The following is a 7,781-nucleotide window of genomic DNA, read 5'->3' on the forward strand; positions in this document are numbered from 1 at the left end:
CTTTGTTCGACCAAATGCAGTCCTGTGCGAGCGAAGACAGCGAAGATCATTTCCTTCGTCCTGTGCTACCGAACGTAAAATCCTGTTCGGTCGAATGGGGTTTCTTTGGCTCAAGTCTCCTTTGCAGCACTATTCGGTCGAACAAGAAGAACTAATCGGGCGCACAACTTTTGTGCGGTCGAACTCAAAAAGCTGTGCGGTCGAACAAATGCTGTGCTGTCGAACATAAGGCCTTGTGCGGTCGTTTTCCAATTTTGGGACATTCTGTCTCAGAAATCCATTCTGTGCGACCGAACAACAGAGGGCATTCGATCGCACAAAACTGGAAATTCCTTAAGTCCATTTTCACTGCTCTATTCGGGCGCACAAACCATCACTCGATCGCACAAGCCCTGTTTTGGCTCGATTCTACTTGTTTGTCATCACTTTTCATCATAATCACCTGTAAAGCATAAGATGGAACGAAACTTATAAAATGCACACAAAAAGCTATAAAAACTATAAAAAAAGCATAAAAACTAACATAAAATCCTAAGCTAAGAGCGACATAAATGTCGCTCATCAGGTAATATATTTCCAAATTACATGACTATACCAGTTAGATTCCATCCAATATCCATATTTGCTCAATGGTATAAAAATAATCCTTCAACTCTATATATCCAAAAAAATTCTCCAAACCGACCAATGTACAAACTTCTTGTTCTCCAAAGCAATAAATTAAATAAAACTACTGTAACATAAAATTCTTCAAAGTACTTCAAATGTGCTAACTTGCTACGAGATTCCCAAAACATTTGTTAGAAAGTTTCAATATGCACTAGCTACAAAGATCATTCATGATGAACATCCAGAAGATCATTTTCTTCATCTTCACGAATCTAATCATTGATAACTTGTTTTTGCATGAAAAAATACGTAACCAAAGTATCCCGTGTCTCGTCAATCATTGCTTGAGAATAAGTGGCAGAAGCTTGAGGAAAGTACTACATACAAGACATAAAAATTATTCGAATAGGTATGTGATAAAGGATATAAATTAATCAAGTACATGCGAAGTAAAATTCCCCATGAAAAAACTACTAATCAAGTACAATTGAATTTCTGACAAGTTCTATGTAGACCCATGGATGACCATCAATTTGATTGACTCAAGAAACAACCAAATTAGTAGAGGGAAACAAGAGAAGAATGAGGGTGCTAAGGCAAAACATAATTCAAGATTAGCAACTATTAAAACCAAATAAAATAAAAACAAGGGATGAAATTATTACCCTGGCAGAAGCTCCTTCAGGATTCCTAAGAACAACAAGAGTCAAGAGGATTACCATTCCAGTCCATAGTATATAAGTTTGCAGAGTGTCCCATTTTCTGACAGACAACAATGATGTTCTTTTTCCTTTCCCTCTCTAAGTCTTAATTCCTCTCACTACTTTCTCTCTTTGCCTTTACCCCCTTTTATAGACCCAAAAACTGGATAAAATTAGTGGATTAAGCAAACAACACAGTTGGTGACTCAGGACTCTAAGCACCTTTCTGGTGACTAAAACTTATGAATTCTGTGACTTCTTATCAAAAACTTGAGTTTAATTCTTTAAAGATAGTACGAGTTGAAGGTCACAACATTCTATTGTGTGCATCGATCATTGTAGTCCACTCCTGCAGTAAAGACAACAAGGAAATAAATTGCAATACAAAATGAACAATCAGTTTGGGGAAATGGTAATGAAATGGGCTTGTCCATAGCCTAGTTGCAGGGAACTCTATTGATACAAACATCTAAGGCTTCAGCTTTCTTCTGAAATATGCGAGCTTTGGCTCCAATTAAAGCTCTAAAGTGAAGCACGTGACACATTTTACTTAAAAGAAGGTTAGTAACTTACTACATTTTTGTAGACAAGTTAGTAGGAGTAACTTTATTCGACTTTTCATCAAGGTAAACTATTAGGTCATGCTCCTAAGAGGATATGTGTTTAAGGTGATTCTCCATTTTCAAGTGATGGGCATAAACAGTAGATACCATCTTGAGCCTCTATAATCCTACATCACCTAGGATGTTATCCAGTCTACTATTTCAAAAAGGATGGACCCAGTTGAAGGTTCTATAAACGAGATAGTTGTCCCAATTCGAAACTATACCCTCTCTATTGTGTTATAAAACAAGATATCATTTTATTTTTCAAGAAAAACATGTCAAAGCTTAAGTTGTCATACAGGGGTCTAAGGAGACAAAGAACTACATTATACAAAGTTCCAGTTGTCAATTCACTGTATCTGGAAATTCACACAGCAACTTAAAGGCAGGGAATTGTATCAAGGTATGTGAACTGCAAATCCCACCATGCCTGAGATAAAGAAATAGAACATAGAGAGAGAGAAGTGGACCTCATCTCATTTTGTATGCTGAATTCTGGTGGGAACCAATGATGAGAACTCCCAAATGTGTCAAAGTCGACATCAAGTTAAACAGAACCGGAGTTGCAACCTTCAGCAGAAACAAGTTTTCACTGTAAAAAGTATGTAATAAAAGCTAAAGCGGTATATATTATATTATCAATAAAAGATTACCAAGCTAAGAGCAGTAGTGCCAAGAAGTAAAAGAAACATTTTTTCCCAACACAAAAGATAACAAATTTTAGATTCCGAATACACATGTACGTTGAAAATAACAATACAAGCTAGAAGCTAATGTTAGCCTCATTCACTAAAATACTAAAAATATAGGAGTATTGCTAGGTACAAAAACTGAAAAGGCAAACACCCCAGAAAGGCTAAGACCCTGAAAGAAATGAGAAGCAATGAACAAACTCCTTTTAAAGCATCCAACTTCGACTTGATATAGTCGATAATCTCTACCAATATAACCTAGCAGAAGTACTTTGACTCCTAGAAGTTCTGACACAAATAAAATCAAGCATCATTAGCCACCATTTCCTGTTTGCACCAGATATACACAAAATCAGGTGAATCCACCTTTCTTTTTCCCAGGGTTTTTGGTATGCTTAGACATTATTATCACTGTGTTGAATGGTCACAAAAAAATGCTCAAGTGGGGCACAAGCTACAAAGGTGTCCAGGATTCAAAAGGTTGAAAAGCTAGATCTTCAAACAGCTTTCTACTGTTGAAATACCTGAGCTTTAAAGGACTTGGATTAAAACAAGAGCTCATTCAATCAGATGTTCAATTATATGCAGAATAACACAACTGAAACAACAACTCTTTTGCCCCCCTTTACATGCAAACTGGATATGTTCCTTGCTTTCCGCTGAGGATCACAACATACACCTGCACAAGAAATTAATAATATCAGTGAGCTTAAAAGAAAACTTGAGGGGAAAAAAGGGATGATATGTGAATCATGAAATCAACAAAAACACACGCACATCGTATTCGCAAGAAACCAGTCATATGCTACCCCAACCAGTACGATACGCATTGAACGGTAGAAATCACATGTATCTTAATACATACTCCATTTGTTGCAAATATTTGTTGTTTTGTTTTATGGAGATTTACAAAGATTCACTTGGAATTATGTAATTTCAGATGGCTCATTAAACTGTTTATATGCTATGATTCAGGAGTTTAACGAGAACAACCTCTGTCTGTTATAATATTCATTCATCTAGGTTAAGGCTGCATAAATCCAACTCATCCGAGATCCATGTCATGCTAAATCAGTCTAACATGACCAACTTTTGAACCCTTTTGCATGTGTGCCTTCTCCTAAACTTAAGACAACCAGGTGAATAATACTCTTACAAGTTACATCATTCCCAGCATACCCCTTACTAAATCCATGTATTAATGTGCAATTTGATGGAGTCCCACTTGGTAATTTCTAAGTAACAAGCACCTACAGTCCTACACCAATACCAGACATAGACTCGTGCATCAAGGGGAAAGACAACCATAAATGCAATATGTATCAACTTAGTGAAGGGTTTGGACCAAATTCCTATAACTAGCATTTCACACATTAACCTGAAAGAATCTTAAATTTTTGTGTCCCCGCCACTCCAAAATGTTTGCCTAAAACTATATGTCCTTACCTACCCCTAGGAAAAAAATAACAATCTTCCATGTTCAATAAAGATATCAGTAAATATCCCATAAAAAACGAATCCCTCATGAGATTCATATCGTGTACGCTTACTGCACTAAGCACTCAAATATACCTCAAACCTGTCATCATGTTCAAAATTCAAACAAACATATAAGTGTTCAAAATGCTCAAGACAATCTCCACAATCAGCATTTAGCACTGAAATAACACCTCAAACCCATCACGTCATGTTCAAAATTGAAACAACATATAAATGCATATCATCTCCATTAATAAAACCCAAAAACCACCTACAACCCCCTATTTTTGCATCCCTAAAAGTTTCTCAAATATAACCCCAACCCTGTTTCTTTAATACATACATCTAGGGGAAATCCCCTTTCTCCTTAAAATAGCTTTCTAATTTTAACAGCTCCCAATATCAAACAAATCAGAGCAAATCACTACAAATACACAACAAAATTCATACATGGGTAACAAAAAGAAAAAGAGCATTTAACATCACAAAAGAAGAAAAATTGCGTGAAGCAACCAAAGACTCTGGTCAAATTTATACCCAACAAAAAATACACGAAATATTCGAAAAGGATAAACATCACGGGAATTAGAGGATAAAGATAAACTCCTAAATTTCAAAACCCACTAAAAACACTATTCACGTGAGTTCCCCGGAAAAGAAAAGAAAATTCAAAAATCCTAATCATCTCTAACAAATATAGTGTTAGGTTATGATACATATGACAATTCATAAATCATGCGGAAAAACCATTTAGCCAGGAATACATATTATTTACACATAATCATATAGCATAGTTTAGATGCATACTCTTTGTTGCGTGCCTTCCCTAGCTGCGCCCGAACCGAACAAGAACAAGTCTTTAGGACTCCAAGTGTCGTCCCTCCGTAGATAGTCCACAGCACGTCCGGATCCGCCTTAAGATTGACCAACTAGAATCGCCCTGAAGGTACTAATAATTTCGGCACTTTTAGGCAAGGTATGTGACTGAATTTTTCTCTCAAAAACTCACTTTGAATACTTGAAAACTCGTTATAAATTGTGAACCCAAGCCACATATTTATAGGGGTATGGAAAGAGAATTGGAATCCTACTAGGATACGAATTAATTAAATTAGAATCCTAGTGAAACTCTTATTTAATTAATTTATCAAATAGAATTAGGAATTTAATCATTAAACGAATCCTGTACGTTTTAGGTTTCGTATGTGAACACAAACACACACGCACGCACAGCAGCCCACGAGGGGCGCCATGCGCGCGCGCGCACAGCCCGAGCAACGCAGCCCACGACTGCCGCAGCCTTGGGCGCGCGCTGGGCCTGCCTTGCGGTGAGCCTGGCGCAGCCTTGGGCTGGCGTGTTGTGGCGCGCGTTTCCCTTGATGGACGTGGGCCTGGCTTCGTGCTGGGCCTTCGTCTAGCAAGCTCGTCCGATGCTAATTCGTACGACGCGCTTCCGATTCCGGAATTCATTTCCGATACGAACAATATTTAACATTTCCGATTCCGGAATTCATTTCCGTTTCGAACAAATATTTAATATTTCCGTTTCCGGAATTATTTTTCGATTCCGATAATATTTCCGATTCAGACAATATTTCCGTTTCCGGCAATATTTCCGATTCCGGCAATATTTCTATTTCCGATAATATTTTCCGATACGTACCATGTTTCCGTTTCCGGCAACATCTACGACTTGGATAATATTTATATTTCCGATACGATCCATATTTCCGTTTCCGGGAATATCATCGTTTCCGGAGTATTCTTTTCTTGCCTGTGACGATCTCAGCTCCCACTAAAACCAAGATCCGTCGATTCCGAATATCCATAGTTGGAGTATTTAATGCCATTAAATACTTGATCCGTTTACGTACTATTTGTGTGACCCTACGGGCTCAGTCAAGAGTAAGCTGTGGATTAATATCATTAATTCCACTTGAACTGAAGCGGCCTCTAGCTAGGCATTCAGCTCACTTGATCTCACTGAATTATTAACTTGTTAATTAATACTGAACCGCATTTATTAGACTTAACATCGAATGCATATTTGGACCAAGGGCACTATTTCCTTCAGTCTCCCACTTGTCCTTAGGGACAAGTGTGCATTTCCTAATTCCTTTGTCGCTCGATGCTTGCTCTTGAACATAAGGTAAGAGTTGTCATCCTTATTATGTCCAGAGGTGTTCCTCGGTTTCAGAGTTCAACTGATCAAATAAACAGATAATCATAGCCTATGATTTATCCGAGCACGGCCATGCATTTCACAGTTTCTAGCTCTCCGAGTGGCCTTGTACAACTTTTAAGCATCTCATCCCGATTTATGGGAGGACAATCCCAATCTTGCGATCTTGAGATTAGACTTCGTTTGATAGGTGATTACCTGAGTGTTGCCTTTATAGCCTCCTTTTACGGTGCGACGGTTGGTCAACGTCAAAGCAACCAGTTCTCAAACAAGTAATCTCAAATCACTCAGGTATTGAGGATTTAGTGTCTAATAATTTTAATGAAATTTACTTATGACAGATTTTTATCTCTTACAGTAAAGTTTCATAGGTCTTGTCCGATACTAGTCTTCCCAAAGTAAGTATCTATGCAAATGATTATGACATTGCCATGTCCACATAGTTCAAGAAACAGAACTACTAGTCATCTTGCATTCTAATCGTCTAACGTTTTCTATGCGTCCAATTTTATAGAAAACTCCGACTAGGGACCATTTTCAACTTTTGACATTCAAGTTCACTTGATAGACATTTCTTAGTCACAGGACTGGTCCTGACAGTCTATCTTGAATATATCGTCAAATTGAAGGGACTCATCATTTAATACTAAACCAAGATTAAATGGAATATGAAAATGCATTTCATATATGATAAATGTTCAACCCCAATGTTTTACAACCATGGGCCTCGAACCCATCTTTAAAACATTTCATGGAATTCAAAGCCATGCTTGATTTCCAGTGCTACAATGTGAGTGTTGCTTTTTCACTTGTTGCATAGGTTTAGTTATCATGCTTTGCCAATCTTAATATCTTTTTCATCGAATGATATTCGAGATAGGATGATAAGATCTTTTGTGTTTGTTTATTATGTGATCTAGTCTTTCTTACTTCGATAGTGGTTCTACGCATTTTGCAATGAAGAGCCATCAAGTTAGCAGACATGTGATCCACCAAAGTTCAATGAAGAACTCATTAATATAAACAACTCTGTTTTATTGCTTCTTAGGCAATAAGTACTTTTACTTCAACTGTTTAGGTTGCTAGTGATGCTTTGTTTGGATTTGTTTATCCAAGTAGTTCACAGATATGTGGAAGACTTTCAAGCTGTATCTTAGAACATAGAAATTAATATTTTAATTTCCCACGCAACAACTCATGGTCTCCAATCCATGTTGCCATTTCAAAACACGATGCTCTATAGCTCGTCCTTATCAATGGTTAACTCCAAAGGGTCTTGCTTGATCCTTTTCCAGTGTTTATGCGTGTAGCATCAATATTTAGCATATCTTTATTTCCTTGAATCAAGAACTATTCCTATGTACCATTTCAAGTACCATAAGTATTCTTGATCTCAATCTAGTTGATCTTCACTTAGATCAATAGAGATTGGTATATGTTCGTCATGCCTAAAGTCATACGATACGTTTTTGGCGATCCTCATATTATATCATACATGATAAATTCTTTTGCA

The sequence above is a fragment of the Spinacia oleracea genome, chromosome 1 (genome assembly GCF_020520425.1).
Source record: "Spinacia oleracea cultivar Varoflay chromosome 1, BTI_SOV_V1, whole genome shotgun sequence".
Taxonomy (NCBI): Eukaryota; Viridiplantae; Streptophyta; class Magnoliopsida; order Caryophyllales; family Amaranthaceae; genus Spinacia; species Spinacia oleracea.